Source organism: Notamacropus eugenii, chromosome 3, assembly GCF_028372415.1.
Source record: "Notamacropus eugenii isolate mMacEug1 chromosome 3, mMacEug1.pri_v2, whole genome shotgun sequence".
Classification (NCBI taxonomy): domain Eukaryota; kingdom Metazoa; phylum Chordata; class Mammalia; order Diprotodontia; family Macropodidae; genus Notamacropus; species Notamacropus eugenii.
In genome coordinates this window covers 105,242,220-105,258,983 of record NC_092874.1, presented here as the reverse complement: position 1 = coordinate 105,258,983, position 16,764 = coordinate 105,242,220, and the positions used below count along the sequence as shown (strand labels likewise).

General features: G+C 38.5%; 1 pseudogene; it reads left to right on the top strand.

The window, feature by feature from the left end:
- Window positions 1–4,619: 4,619 nt before the first annotated feature.
- On the top strand, window positions 4,620–5,561 carry LOC140531863 (olfactory receptor 6V1-like; annotated as a pseudogene).
- The last annotated feature ends 11,203 nt before the right edge of the window (window positions 5,562–16,764 follow it).

Below are 16,764 nucleotides of genomic sequence, written 5' to 3'. Positions count from 1 at the left end.
AGTCACACACATGCACCCTCTCTTCATTAATATCTTAGTTGGACATTACAAAAAAGATAATTTACATAAAAATGTTTTCATAGCAACCACTCCAGTTTCATCTATTCTCTTTCCAAGATGGCTGCCTTTTAAAAACACCTAGCCTCTTTCCAGCGACAATTTTAAAAGGCATTTTATTGTATTTAATGAGCTATCTAATTTATTTTCAAGAGTAATTTTGACAATTTATTTTGCTGGCTGACTTTAGAACCTAATCTCACCATAAAATGAAACTTCATTGGGCATCATTTCTCAATTATGCCTGCTCTCTACCTCCTATTCAACTCAGCACGCAGCTTATGGGTCATTTGCAGAGAAACATGAATAAATAATTATAATAAAATAAAACATGATAAGTATATAGTAGGTATGAAATGAAAGATTTTATAGTTTGTAAAGAGAGAAAGTAATCATGAACTTGATGAATGAGGAAGAAGAGGCATAGTTAGAAAGCTAGAAGGAGAACCAGGAAAAAGTTGGTATCAGGAAAGAGTTGGTATCTATAAAACTAAGCGAGAATAGTGTCTAATATGAAGATATGCTCAGTGGTGTCAAATGCTGCAAAGAGGTCCAGAAAGATGAGAATGGAAAAGGGCTATTAGATTTGGAAATTAAGATATCTTTGGTGACTTTTTGGATAGTTTGGGTAGAGTACTGAGGACAGAGGATAGATAGATTGTAAGAGGTTAAGAAGGGGGTAGATGAAGAGATGGCAGCAAGTATAGATAACTTGTCAAGAAGTCTAGCCATTAAGGTCAAGAAAGAGATGAGTCTATTCTAGCCAATTAACCCTCCAAGTCTTTTTCTATGACAGTTGTTAACAACTCTTGAGAAGTTACTAAAGTAATAAATTCTCTGAGATTGAGCCATTCAGGGAATCCCCCCCTAGTTAAAATCCTGGGGTTCCATTCTCATTTTCCCCCAGGAGGGATAGGGGTGGGTAGATAGTGAGTAGGAAAGATGGGTTTATTTAAAAAGTAATGTACACATATTCTGCTCCAGGCACAAGTGAAAAAGTATGGCCCAAAAATTTGAGGGCTAAAATGTATCCTGAGGCTTTTCCATTTAGCTTAATGGAAAGTGAAAGATGAGCCATCTTGTCCTATCTATGGTACACGTATATAAATACATATTATAGTTAAGTAGGTTTGTAGAAACGTATACTTATCCCCTGATCCATCAACCTCTGCTCAACATTACACATCTACCTAGTGGGGGTGGGGAAGGAGAAGGGAAAAAGCAGCTCCAGAGCTCTCTCTAGTAAGTCTGATTAAGAATAGAGCCCCAGTGGGGTCCTTCTCTAGCACTCCTAAAGAAGCAGGCAATGCTGAAACCTAGAGCTGGCTGCAGCCTTGATATTTTTTACACTAGATACTCCTCATTTCTTCCTAGCTCCCAAACTGATCTCTTAGACATTTGACCTTTCTGTTGGGATTTAGGTGGTAGGTGTCTTTCTCCAAGCCCCAAGGGAGCCCCTAGTTTCTAACTTCAGCCCCACAGAGAATTTATATAATTCTATCCAACTCTGTGCTAATGAGTGGTAAGTAATCAGGAATTTCCAAACACAAGTGGGAAGATAGAGAACTAGACACAAAACATCCAGGATAAAAAAGGGGTAGCTGTGGCCAGAAGTGGAAATAGAATCTGCACTCAACGAGAAGATGCATCTCTCTCAGGAGGAGTCATTCACATCTGGTCTTCTATAGGACTGTACTTTCTCTTCCAGTAGCCCATGAATGCTACCTGGAGATGGAAGGGAGAGGAAATGACCCTTTCTTCATGGCATCCACTGTTAGGATTTGAGATATTTTAACTGGGAATCAGGGTAGGAAGCCAGATCCTTAGCTGTATGGAGTTCTGGTCCCTCACATTTGCCCAGCTTTTGGAGAAGCAGATTCACTTTCTAATCTCTGCCCTGCTGAAGACTTCAGGCTTAGGGCAATGAACCTCTCAACTCAGAGATGGTAACCACAGTGAACCACCCCAGTAGCATCAAAGGTAAGTCTCCTGATAAAAGCATATCATAAAGAAGAGAGTAATCTGAGGGACAGAAAGAGATCTAGCCAATGAGGTGGATATTTGGGGTCTACACTTTGAGGGAATCAGTATACTTAAATGCCCTAATCTATTTCTCCATGAAGCCAAGACTATGTTCTGTAGGGTCTTCATGTAGGAATGAAGGGCAAGGTCAAGGGTCTACTTCTCTAGAATGTTAAATGAAAGTTCAATTCAATTTTCAATACATTTTTAATATTTTCAAAAAATATCTTAAATATTTCATTGAACCTTAGGACTTCAATTGTCTTCAAGTTGGTGTGTTTTCTCCCAGAACTTTGGAGTCTCTTTTCCCCATACCACAAATTCTCTCATCCATGATTTATAATTCTATTTGTATAGCACTTTATGTTATAGTTTACAAGGTGAAGCATCTTCATATACATTATCTAACCTGAACCTCACAATAATGCTATGAACCAGGAAAGACTGGTATTATCCCCATTTTACAGATGAGGAAATTGAGCTTCAGGTTCACAGAATTCTAAGACCAGAAGGAACTTTGGAGACCTTTCATCCAGATCTTGTGGCTGTGGTTCTAAAGTGCTATTCTCAAAATCAGAAAGATTGAGATTCAAGTCCTGCTTCTGCCCAGTGACAGCCAAGTTACTAACCCTTTCTAAACCTCTGTTTCCTTATCTCAAGAATGGAAAATGATACTGTTAGTATGTACTTAACTGGACTATTGTGAAGATCAGAGAGGTAGTACACAAGGCACTTAGCTATCATTAAGGCACTAGATTAACATTATTAATGAGTAGCTAGTATTTCTCTAACACTTTAAGGTTTGCAAAATGCTTTATATGTTATCATCTGATTCTAATAACAACCCTACAAGGTAGACATCACTATAATCTCAATTTTCAGATAAGAAAACAGCCTAGGAGAAGAAGGAAGGAAGGAAACAAGCATTTATTAAGTGTCTACTGTGTGTGAAGAACTGTGCTTAACCACTTTGCAAATATTACCTCATTTAATCCTCACAACAATCCTGGGAGCTAGATGCTATTATTATTTCCTTCATTTTATAGTCGAGGAAACTAAGGCATCCAGAAGCTAAATGATTTGTTCAGGATCATACATGTAGTAAGTGACTGGGGAAGGATTCAAGCTCAAGTTTTTCTGTCTCCAAGATCAGTGTGCTATGAATTGTGCCTCTAATTTTCATCACTCTTTCCACTATACACTGTTGTCTCTCTAAAGCATCTTTGCGTGTCTTTGAGTCTGGCATAGAGTCTTTCACTGGTAGTCTCTCATTAATCAAATGCATTCTTGCTGGCTCACTTGCTTCTCTGTTCAACTCCTACAGTCAGCAAGTAAAGCCTCTACGTTATCAAGAACGTAGATGATTTTCTAAGCAGAATCCACATTCTCTTGTCAATATCACAAGCACATACAAAATTGTTCTAAATACCAAGGAGGTCAGACTGAGGTTTTCCCAGATGATATTAGCACAATTCAATTGAGTTCCATTTAACAAGCAGCTTACTGTTACTCCTATTTTCATATGAGACAAAGCAAGAAATTACTGAGACCAGTAGGGACCTCAATCTCCCAGAATTCAATTCAAGTCAACACTATTAGCATGTCCCTTCTGTCAAGGCAGCCTAGTGTATTGACAGTAGGCGTACTGTTGATTAGAAGTACCTAAGTGTTGGGTAATAATATGCATCTCAGGAGGTCTTTGAAGCAAGGCCATCCACCATCTGGACTGTGCTGAAAAGTGTCCTCCCTACAGTTCAGGGAAAGGCTAGACTAAGTAACCATTGAATATTCTTTCTACCCTCAGCCTCTAAAAACAGATAGCAGAGGGTCCAGGTACCCCTAACTCAGAAATTGCAGTGAATTTAGGAGTTAACTGATAAGATGCAGGAATAAATTTCCCAACACAAAAACAAAGGCATATCAAGGACCACCGCAGGTTGACAATAATCCCTAAGCTTAATTCAAACACACAGGATACTTGAAAAACCTCTCTCTGTCCCCTGTGCTATCCTTTTTACTCTTCTCTTTACCTACATGTTTCTCTTTTTTCTTCTCATCACTCTATTTTGCTTTCTCTATTTCTGTGCTTATTTTTCTTTCTATATATCTCTGTCGCTCTTTTACTGTCTATAAGTTTCTCTGGCTCTATCTCTCTCTGTCTCTCTGCCTCTCTCCCCTCTCCCCATCTCTTCTCTCTCTCTCTGTCTCTCTGTCTCTGTCTCTCTGTCTCTGTCTGTCTCTCTCTCTCATTTCTCTCTTTCACTTTCTGTGTCTCTCTTTTTTAATGGATCTCTTTCACTTTCTGTTTCTGCCTCCTCATATATTTCTCTCATTTTCTCTCTCTCTCCTCTCTCTGTCTCTCACCCCTTCCTCTCTCCTTCCCTCCCACTCCCTCCCCCATTTCTCTGTGTCTCTGTCTCTGTCTCTTTCTCTGTGTGTGTCTCTGTCTCCGTCTATCTCTGTCTCTCTGTCCCTCTCTCTCTCTCTCTCTCTCATCTTTCATCTTTCTCTTTCCTTGCAGGTGACCCTGGCATAAGAATATGGCCAATCTGAGCCACCCATCTGAATTTATCCTTTTGGGTTTCTCAGCCTTTGGGGAGATGCAGCTAGCACTGTATTGGGCCCTTCCTGGTACTTTATCTTCTGGCTTTCATAGGAAATATAATCATCATTGCCATGGTCTTGGCCAGCACACAGTTACACACACCCATGTACTTCTTCATGGAAAACTATGTCCTGCTAGAGATTTTGGTCACCATGACTGTAGTGCCCAAGATACTTTCAGATCTCCATGCCTCCACCAAGACAATTTCCTTTGCTGGCTGCATGGTCTAATTCTATTTCTACTTTTCTTTTGGTTCTACCACCTTTCTGATCTTGGCAGACATGGCCCTGGACCGCTTCATGGCTATTTGCCACCCACTACGCTATGGCATCCTTATGAGGTCAGTAGTATGTACCCATCTGGCAGGGGCAGCCTGGGCAGCACCCTTTCTGGCTATGGTACCCACTGTCCTCTCCCGGATGCAGCTCTCCTATTGCCATAGTAACATCATTAATCATTTTTCATTGATAATGCCCCACTGCCGCAGCTAGCCTGCTCAAATACATCTCTGCTAGAGTTCTGGGACTTTATGCTGTCCTTGGCTTTTGTCCTCAGCTCCTTCCTGATAACTCTTGTCTCCTATGGTTACATCATGACCACTGTGTTGCAAATCCCCTCTGCCAGCGGCTGCCAAAAGGCCTTCTCCACATGTGGCTCCCATCTAACTCTGGTCTTTATCGGCTATAGCAGCACAATCTTTGTCTATGTTCAACTTGGTAAAGCATATTACATAGAACTCAACAAGTTTGTCATCTTATTCACTTCTATCTTGACCCCTCTCCTCAATCACTTTATTTTTATCCTTCACAATGAGACGGTAAAGACCATTATCCAAGGGCAGGTACAAAGACTAAAAGACCTAAAGAATTCAGCATGAGTTAGACGGAAGGAGACAAAGTGAATTGGATTGAGGCAAAAGATAAAGCATTATGAGGCATAAAACATTAGGAAGCCACTGTAAACGGATGAGACATTCTACAACATTTAATGGGAGAGCAAGGTACCTGCCTGGATGGCAGGACCACTAAGTGGTCCTCTTTTCCTCTTTCAGTGCTTTCCATGACCCCTCTACTACTGTAGTCCATACTTCTCACCTGTCATTGAGGCCACCTAGAGGACCAAAAGTCTGAGCATACACTATAAATGGATGGGATGGAGCAGGCAGCAAAAAGAAATACAATGTGGTAAAGTGGAAAGAGGATTTAATTTGGAAGTTGGATGACCTGAATACGTGTACAGGGCATGACTAAATATCTTTGTACACACAGTAGGCAAGCATTTGTAGCAGAGTTACTGTGTATACATGTATTGTGTATGTCTACATGTCTTATATGTGTTTGCATACCTAGGTGTGTTAATCAATAAGCATTTACTAAATGTTAGCTATGAGCTAGGCATTGTGCTAAGTGTTGGAGATATAAAAGCAGGCAAAAACCAGTCCCTGTCATTGAGAAGCTCACATTAAATGTGTGTTTGTGTTAGTTGACCAAGGGCTCCAAGAAAGGATTGGGGGAGATAATGAAAAATGATTTCTAGAAACACTCTCTTCTCAGCAATTGAGTTCTCTTTTCTATATTCATTTAATAGTCATATATTTAATATATATATATGAGCAGATATATCAGCATTTTCATACTAATCCATTAATCTACCATGAATGACAATGCAATCACATATAAACACCGATGTTCTATATGAGAACAAAGAAGAAAACATGGAGACTACCAGGCCAAGTATACATAGAAAAAAATCTGTGTTGGAAGGAACATAATTTTTAAAGCATTCAGATCATTTCTCAAAATATCTAAAAGAAGGAAAGATACCAAGAAATTGAACAAAAAATCAGAGGTCAAATTAAGGATGTTAAGAGACATTAAATAACAACCCAGATGCCTTCTTTCTGTTTTCTATAAAATCCTTGTGAGAAAAAAAATAGCATATTAAGGTCATATTTGATGGAAATTTGAGAAGAGAAGGGTTTTTACAGATTATTTTCTACAGCAAAAATCTTCACAATCAAGTTAATTAAAATGTGTAGAAAATACAAGATCTTACTTTCTATTATTTAGGTTAAGCACTTCATATGGAAGAAGAAAATGCAGCCCTAAATGCTTTCTTCCAAGATATTATCTTATATGCTTATGTCAAGATTGCACACGATTTTTGATAAATGCACTGGTTAAGATAACTGTTCAATGTTTCTCTGGTTATCAATGCAACCTGCAGCTCAAAGTCGATTTGCATGAGGCTCTCCTTACTCAATGGTGGAGATCCATTACTCAACGATGCTTACTTCTTTGAGGGATTGATTTGGTAAGAGCTTTCGAAACAGAGATCTTTTGAAGCTGGAAATAAAAGACCAGGATCTTGGACAAATGGATTTATTTGATAGTCATTACATGTGTGTTCATTGGAAAACTGGCATTTCATGGGAAGAGGGTCAAGCCACGTATATATACTCTAAGGCACTCATTGACTGCTAAGCTATAGGAATCAGGAAGGAGCTTAGCTTGAGACTGAAAAGTATCTCCCCAGACCAAAACATTTAGTTGTTAGATAACTAGATAATAATTATTATCTAGTTATCCAACTGCCCTTGTCATAACATGTTCTAGAATCTCAACAGATATAAAAACCAAGGTCACTGGTTTATATCTTCACTTTTTTTGAAAATCAGGGAAATATTGACTGCTTTCTACTCCTGTCCAACCTCACTTAAACTCTGTGAGTATAAAAAGACAACTGATAGCAATTTCACTGACCACACCTGCCCAGGCTTTCTGTAGTCTGCAATGCATCATGGTTCCCTTACGTCTGAGTGCAATAGTGCCCCATTCTATTTCCAGGCAAATCAAGGAGAATTGAAAAAGTCTCAGGAGGTGCCATCAAAGATGCAGCCTCTACTGAGGTGTGACATAGCACCATCACTACCTGACCCTATGGTTTATGCTGTGCCCACAATCACACATCTAATAGATGAAATGAAATTCAAATATAGATTTGATTCTGAATCAGCATTCTATCCATTATGAAATTACTATCTCAAATAAAACAAACAAAAAGATTACCATTATATGTAAAAAATTCATTCATTGTGATTCACTTAGATTTATAAGAGTAACATCAGAACACCAAAAAAATAGGTAATTCAATAAGATATAAAAAGTCTTTGATAAACTTTAGCATTATTATATATTAAAGACATCAAAAGTCATCAGCTTGAAAAGACATTTCTATAACGTTTTTTCAAAATCTATTGAAGACAAAGAATAAGTATCATTTCCAACAGAAAAGCACTAGAAGATTCTCCAATAATATCAAAGTAAAATAATGATGCCTATTTTCACCACTTTTATTTAACCTAATATCAGAAATAGTAGTTAAGACAATAAAATAAAGATAAGAAATTATGGGAATGCATGCTGCTAAAGAGGAAGCAAATATATACAATAATGATTTGTTTAGAAAACCATAGTGAATCAATGACAAGTAATTAATACTTCAGCAAAATAGTGAGAGAAAACAAATACTGAGTGCTAACTGATTCTCTATCCCAATTTTCACAGTAGTTACTACAAATATTCTCTTCTCTCCAAAAAATACTCATACAACCACTTCCCTTTCCCCTCACAGCTAAAGACTTTAATTCATACTTTAAGAGAAAGTATAGTTCACTTGCTTTGAACTCCCTCTACTTCCCTAATCTTTCTCTCACAATCTCTTAATATAATTTCCTATTTGCTTCTTTACTACAGTCTCTAATGTTGAGGTAGTCCTTCTTCTTGCCAAGGTCAACCCTCTGTATGTACCCTTGACATTCTCCCTTCTTCAACAAATTGTGCCAACTGCAATCCTCTTTCCCCATCACGTTTCTTCTCTCTGTCTACTGATTTCTTCCTTATTGCTGGCAAATACACCAAAATCTCCCCCAACTTTAAAAAAAAATCCTATAGGCTACCATTCCCTCAACCTAGCTTGTGATATCTCTCCTCTATTCCTCAAACAAACTCTGTGAAAAGACTACCTATATTTGTCGCTTTCAATTCTTTTCTTCTTATTTTCTTCTAATCCATCTACAATATGGCTTCCAACCTCATGACTCCACTGAAAGCATTCTTTCCAAAGTCAACAATAATCTCTTGACTGGTATATCTTATTTTTTTTTTCTTGATTCTTATTCTTCTTGATCTCTCTGAAACATTTGACACTTGTTTTGTTTTTTTTAATCTCTTTGGGATACAGACCTAGTAGTACTATCAGTGCTATCAAAGGGTTTACACAGATTTATAGCCCTCTGAGCACAGTTCCAAATTGCTCTCCAAAATGGTTAGATCACTTCACAATTCCACTAGTGCATTAGTGTCCCAATTTTTCCACAACCTCTCCAACATTTACCATTTTCTTTTTCTGTCACATTAGTCAATCTGATAGGTACGAGGTGGTATCTCAGAATTGTTTTAATTTGCTTTTCTCTAATCAATAGATTTAGAGTATTTTTATGACTATAGATAGTTTTAATTTCTTCATCAGAAAACTGCCTGTTTATATCCTTCGACCATTTATCAATTGGGAAATGACTCATAGTCTCATAAATTTGATTCAGTTCTCTATATATTTAAGAAATGAGGAATTTATCAGACATTTAATACAAAAACTTTCCCAGATTTCTGTTTTCCTTCTAATCTTGTCTGCATTGGTTTTGTTTGTGAAGAAATTTTTAATTTAATATAGTTAAAATAATTCATTTTATATCTCATAATGCTATCTCTTGTTTGGTCATAAATTCGTCCCTTTTATGGCCATTCTTCGAGTTACCAGTTGTGCAACCTCAAATCCCCAATCTTCCCTGTCTTTCAATGTAGTGGCCAGATTTTGTTATTCCTACTTCCACAATACCTCTTCAATCTGTCCCCTTCTGTTCCCTTACATGGTAATCACCAAATTTCAGTTCCTTATGACATCTTGCCTGGCCTTTTGCAATATCCTCCTGCCTCAAGTGTCTCACATCTCCAAATCTTCTTTCCCCATAGCTGCCAAAAGAATTTTCCTAAAGCACAAATCTAACTACTGTTTGTTAATCCTCTGGCAACTTTTACATAGCACACACCCTACCTATGGATGTACAAGGCTCTATCCTTATCTTTTCTGTCAACACACTCACTGGGATTTAATTCTCTTCTCTATGCAAAAGACCTCAAGCCTCAGTCAATAAATCCTTAGTCTACTTTCCTAGTCAACCAAATACAATGGCTTTCTATTACATCAAGTAGCTATATAAATTTCCTTTTGGCATCTAAAGCCCTTTACAATCTGCCTCCAATTTTTCTTTCCAGTCTACATACACTATGGTCCAGCAAAACTTGACTTCTTACTGTTCTTCCTACATGGCATTCCATTTTCCACCTCCATCCCTTCATGTATGTGGCTATCTCCCACATGCCTAGAATGCAACCACTGCTCACCTACATCTTTCAAAATATCATTTTTTCTTAAAAGCTCAGCTCAAAAACTACCATCTACATAAGGTATTTCCTTACTACTTAGACATGAGTTTCTTCCTTCCCAAATAATTTTATATACACTTTGTCTATTCTTACAATTGCCTGTGTTGTCTCCTTTAGCTATACTATAAGTTCCATGACAGCAGAGTTTTAGCTATTATCTTTCTATCCTCAGTTTTTACAGCAATATCTAGCACATAGTAGGGACTTAATAAATACTTGCTCAATGACTTATTGACTAAAAATCAAAACATTAGCATGTCTGTATATTTAAAAATAGAAAAAATGGATAAAAGAAAAAATACCTCACAAAATAACAACAAAATTCATTCTATATCTGGGGATCCCCCTATCAGAGACAAGTCAAGAGACGTGTCATTTGTTGTTAAGAAACCATAAAATGTTACATAAATAAAAGTACTAAATATTTTTTTATAAAAGTAAGAGATTGTAGAACTAAAAAAGGAATTTAGAGACCTACTAATCTAACCCTTTCATTTTAGCAAAGAAGAAAACAAAGGGTAGATAAGTTTGACTTACCTAAGAGCCAGGTTTTAAACTGATGCACTGATTTTGAATCTGTGCATCTGAATTGGTTCCATGCTGCCAATATCAATAGGATATGCCATGCTAATATAATAAAGATGAAACTATAAGCCAAATTAACCTAAGATTTAATGGGGTACTAAATCAAATTGTCAAGAGAAGACTTATAGAATAAAAGAAAAAAATTAAAATTTCTTACAGAAGAGCAAAGGGTCTAGAAAGTCAACAGAAACAATGGAGAAAATAACTCAACAAGGATTTATTAATGTGTGCTACATGCCACGAACTGTGTTAAATATTATTAAGGAGGACAGGTGAATAATATTGAAAGATCTTAATACACATCATATAACAGTAATCATCAAAACTCTCTGGAGTTGTATTAATAAAAGGTGGAAAAGTACATCACTGAAATAGATTAGTCAATCAATAATTAGACACAAACACACACAACAGTTTAGTGTTTGATAAATTCAAGATCACAAAATCCTCAGGAAAGAATTCATTCTTCAACAAAATTTTCTGGGGAAATAAGATTATAGTTTGCTAACCTGCCTCCAGAGGATTTACTTAACCATCTTAAGATATAATAAATTAATTGCAAATTAATAAATTGTCTGGATATAAATGCCTCATAATAAAAAAAAATTTGAGGACAATAGGTTACAGATTTCATGATGGTGGATGAGAGAAAATTCTCAATAAGGAATCTGTAAATTATAAAATGCATTTCAATTATCTACAAACAAATAAAAGTTACAGCATAAATAAAAGCAATGTAATCAAAATAAAAAGTATAGGAACAAATTGGGAAAAATTTCTCATTAAATATTTCTGATAACAATATCACATCCAAAACCTAAGGGAAATGGCATAAATCTATAAGTTCAAGGGGCATTTTCTAGTAAATAAATGCAAAAAATAGATGAACTGATAGTTTTTTTTCCAAGACAAAACACAAACTATCAACAGCTATTTGAAAAGAGTTCAAATTTAAAAGAGAAGTATAAACTAAAATAAATCTTAGGCATTATTTTGGCAATTTTGCAATTACATTGGCAAAGATGGCAGATGGAAAAATGTGACGTTTATGTGATCTGTGGAAAAACAGATGTACTTATTCACTGCTGATGGGTTGGGTTGTGATTAAGCCCAAGTATTTTAAAAAGTATTGTGTTTTATTATGCAATTAAAGTTCCAAGGTTGCTCATACTATGAATTCAGTGAAAGAAAAAAGTGTATATGTGTTGGGACTGGAAGCTCAATTCCGTGTGGACAGTCTCGGGCAGGTAAAAGTGGGACTTCTAAATCTTAGAGTCTTACGAGGTCCTCCATGAACAGCGGGGGTTCGAGAAGGTCAGACTGAGCTAGCTCGGCTAGCTCGGGTATTTCCGCCTCTCCCCCGGACATACCTGATGGGTGGAGTCTCCCTGCCCTCGAGGTCGTCCCGGATTGGAGCACACCTAGTTACCTAACAGCACGGTATTGAGATGCAAACTGTGTGGCTGAAGGTTAAGTAGGATTGAGGAAGCCTGAAAGCTCTCTCTTAGCACGTGTGGAGCCAAAGAGAAAAGTAGGGCTCCGCTTCTTTTCTTTCCTCTCTATTTTAGAGGATCGCCAAGGGACCGTATGGCCGTTGGTGATTCCAGGACTTAGTTTTAACATCTGGGGCAGGGACATTATGAGCCGCCTCGGGATGAGGTTATCAAATTTTTAGTAAGGGCCATTGCTGTTGCTCTGGAGTCCCCACCCTTGAATTGGAAGTCAGACACCCCGATTTGGGTGGAGCAATGGCCTCTGACTCCAGAAAAACTCCAGGCACTACAAATACTGACCAATGGAGCAGGTTATAAGGAGGCGCGGAGGGAAGGCACGGCGTATTCTCCCCTGCCTCGCCTTTTCCATCCGCTAGATGGAGCTCCGGGTCTATTTTTTCTTTACACTCCTTAACTTTCCGCTTAACTTTCTGCTTGCCTGGACTCTCCATCCCTCCCGTGTTCTCCCCTCCCCTCTCTCCGCTTCCACTCTCATTCCAATCCCGCCCTGGCCTCTCCGGCCCTTCCAGCAGGCTTTTAATTACACCGAATATCAGGAAATCTAAATCCTCCAGCTCCCCAGGGTATTGATGCTCGTAAGCAGTCATTTGCTCTCCGACCGCTCCCCATTTTTCTCTTGATATTCCTGCCTGCTTGAGCCAAGGAGAAACTTTCCAAATCCTTTTACAAAATTCTCGGAGGTCATCTAACTCTATTGTGACCCCCACCTCCCTGCATTCCCTGTAAAGTATCTCAGCCCAGACCTCCTGTTCCTCTGGCTTTATTACTGGCAATAGATTCCTCATCTCCGCCCTTTTCCCAGGGGTTTGGGAAGCTTCTCTCCCCTTTCTCTCCTTCCGAATCTAGGATTCGGGACTCGCTTCTTTCACAGCCCCTTCCGGGTGTACCCCAAAAGCACCCAGGATTATCTACGCTCCCAATCCCTGTTGGGGCGACAACTGCCAAGCCTAGAGGCCTGTATTGGGCTACCCGAGTCTTTCCTACCTGTCCCAGGTCTTCGGCTGGCCACGCCGGATGCACATATGAGAGAAAGGACGTTCCAGAGTCAAACAGGGGTTGAGCTTTATTCCAGGGAATCGGTTACAAGTGCAGGGGGGGTCTTCCTTAGGAGGAAGAGGGGGACATTTCCTAAGGAGGCTAAGCTTAAGGGATTGGAAGTAGAAGTACAAGCGGGGAGAGAGGGGGAGGGGAGAGAGGAAAGAAAAGAAGCGGAGCCTTACTGTCCTCTTGGCTCCACACGTGCTAAGAGAGAGCTTTCTGGCTTCCTCATTCCTACTTAATCTTCAGCCACACAGTTTGCATCTCAATACCATGCTGTTAGGTAACTAGGTGTGCTCCAATCCGGGACGACCTCGAGGGCAGGGAGACTCCACCCATCAGGTATGTCCGGGGGAGAGGCGGAAATACCCGAGCTAGCCGAGCTAGCTCAGTCTGACCTTCTCGAACCCCCGCTGTTCATGGAGGACCTCGTAAGACTCTAAGATTTAGAAGTCCCACTTTTACCTGCCCGAGACTGTCCACACGGAATTGAGCTTCCAGTCCCAACATATATGTACAAAAATATTCATAGTATTATTGTTTGTAATAGCAAAAAGTTACAAGCTATGTTTGTGACATTTGGGAAATGGCTAAATAATGTGGGTTTTTTGGTTGCTGTCTTTCAGTCTCAAAGAGGATCAAACTGATGTTACAATAATGAAGTCTAGGTACAGGGTTTGTCTAAATGTGATTGATCAGACCAGTAAGAGCTCAGAAGGCTCTACTACTGGTCAGGGACAAGTAGTCTACATGAATATTTGGAATGGAGACATTTCTAAATTTGTGTATCTCACATTTCCTTTGAGCTACTGCAGTTCTGCTTTGCTCATAGAACACAGCAACTCTTATCCTATGTAATAGCACATTATTCTGTTTAAGAAGTAACAAATATGAAAGAAATATGGAAAGACTCATGAACTTCATCAAAGTAAAGAAAGCACATTCAAAAGAACAGCAGCATACTATCCACATCGATATAAACAAAAATATTAAATAGAAACAAAACAAAAGCTAATTAGAATGGAAGATGTATAATTTTTGTTAAAAGGACAGCACACAGATTTCATTCTTTTGGAAATGATAAATTACAAAAATATATGGTTACATATTCTACAATTTTATATTGTTTTCCTTTAAGGGAGAAAGACATTTTGTTTTTGTTCTACTTGTTTACATTTATTACCCATGTTAAAATAAAATTTAACATTTTAAAAGGAAAAATTCCAACCTTATCTTGGCTGAATATCTGTCATTGCCTTGGATGAAGGAATTTATGCCTTGTTTGCCAAATTTTAACAGAGGATGAACCTTTAAGGGACAGGTAACATATTGGTTGACAGAGAGTGATAAGACCTGCAAAGATCTCAGCAACCTAGGGGCGGTTAAGTGGTGTACAATGGATACAGCATTGGGTCGGTACACACGGATTGGGTAGGGGGAAGGAAGAAGAGTAGATGAAGAGTTTAAGGAACAAGTTTGGGTGTTATTCCTTACTGTCTGGAGTAATTTCTATTATCATAGTAATAATCATACTAATGACATTGACACCCCCATCCCAACTCACCCCCAACACCAGAGGGCACTTATGAGTATCAGCCAGACTATTTATTCTTTGTAAGAATCAGAAGTCAGCTAGTTCTAAATCACCCCAAAGTTTTGCTCCCCAACTGGACTTGCCAAAGTCTGATTAGGCAAATGTCTGCATCCACCAATCAAATCACTTCATGTTCTAACCACTCCCATTCTGTCTCTGTGTGTCCTTAAATTGTCTTTACCAGTCTCATAACTTTAAGAAAATGATTTATCAATGAGGTAAAATAAACATAGATGTTCTAACATCAAAGATTAGATGCAAATATTACAAACAATCAGTATTTCATTCAAACTTCACTCTGACAGCTCCAGTGGGGAAAGTCTTTGTTTAGCATGGCATCCCTTTCCCTACTTCTAGCCATATCCCCCTATGGCAAGATCTAGGTCAAAGGACAGTAAGGAATCAGTATCTGGTCATAAAGACCTTGGCTTCCAGGAAATTAAGATAGATAGCTCATGCATGGTTATTATAGAATATCAAGTGCTTCTCATGTGTGTAAGAAACACATGTAAATAGCAGAGCAGAACGCCATTTCACAAACTCAGGAATATTGCTCCCATTGACCTAGAAACCTCAATGGACATTGGTTTGGCCTTGCAATGCTGCCATTGAAACAGAGTGCTGATAAAATGCTCCAGAGGCTGTACCCACACAGTGCAGCTGAATTGTCACCTCTGAAGTGTCAGGGTTCTGGCCTCCATTAAGTCCTCCTTAGTTCTCAAATCTCCTGACTCTCTGTCCCCACCTCGGCTTGGGTGTGCCCACTAGGGGGTGATGCACTCACTATATTGATACAGAAGATGAGAGATGAGAAAAAGATGGTAAATAGTAGAATGAGGGCTTGAGATTAAATATAAGGAAGATTAGTGAAAGTGGTGAAACATCTGCACATGCATTTTTGCCCTACAGGCAAGAGGATAAACTAAATAATCTTGGGGAGAAAAATCAATCACTTTCCCAAGGGGCATGATGACTTGGTATATGTTCATCCTGACTAGAATTAAGGAAGAAAATTAAATGCAATTGGATCCAAGGAATTTCTTTAACACGCTAATCATGTTGCAACCTCCATGGTAGATCAGGAAGCCTAGTAGAATGTTGCTGTTGTTGCTGTTGAGTCATTTTCAGTCGTGTTCAACTCTTCATGACCCCATTTTGGGGTTTTCTTGGCAAAAATACTAGAATGGTTTACCATTTCCTTCCCTAACTCATTTTACAAATGAAGAACTGAGGCAAACAGGGTTGAGTGACTTGCCCAGGGGCACACAGCTACTAAGTGTCTGAGACCAGATTTAAACTCAAGTCTTCCTGAGGAAGCTTCAAGACTTCCTCAAGTCTTCTTCAAGGCCTTGTGCTCTATCCACTGTATCATCTAGCTGCCTTGTAGGATGAGATTATGAATAAAGAAGAGATTTATCCTAGTTTTCTTTCTCTTAGAGGGTTCAGAGAAGAGCAAGACAAATGAAACTCAAGACGTTTTCCTAAACTCCTGAATCAAGAAGTTGAAACCCAAGATGAACTGAACAAGAGTAAAAGGCATATAGTCATCAGTCTTTTGGAAAAATATTAGAGGGCAGGTGAAGAAGAATGACAGGTGGGGAGCTGAGCTGGAGAATATCAGAACTTTACAGCAAGCTGCCCAACCAATACACAGGATGACACACATGCACATTGCTTGATGCGGCCAATACAGGAATTTGTATTGTTTGACTATGATTATTTGTCACAAGGATTTTGTTTTGTTTTATTTTGTTTTTCATAGTGGGGAGAAAGAAAGAAAGAGAAAATGAAGGTTTGATAATTTAAAAATATGAATTATTAAAATAAAAAAATTAAGAAGACTGA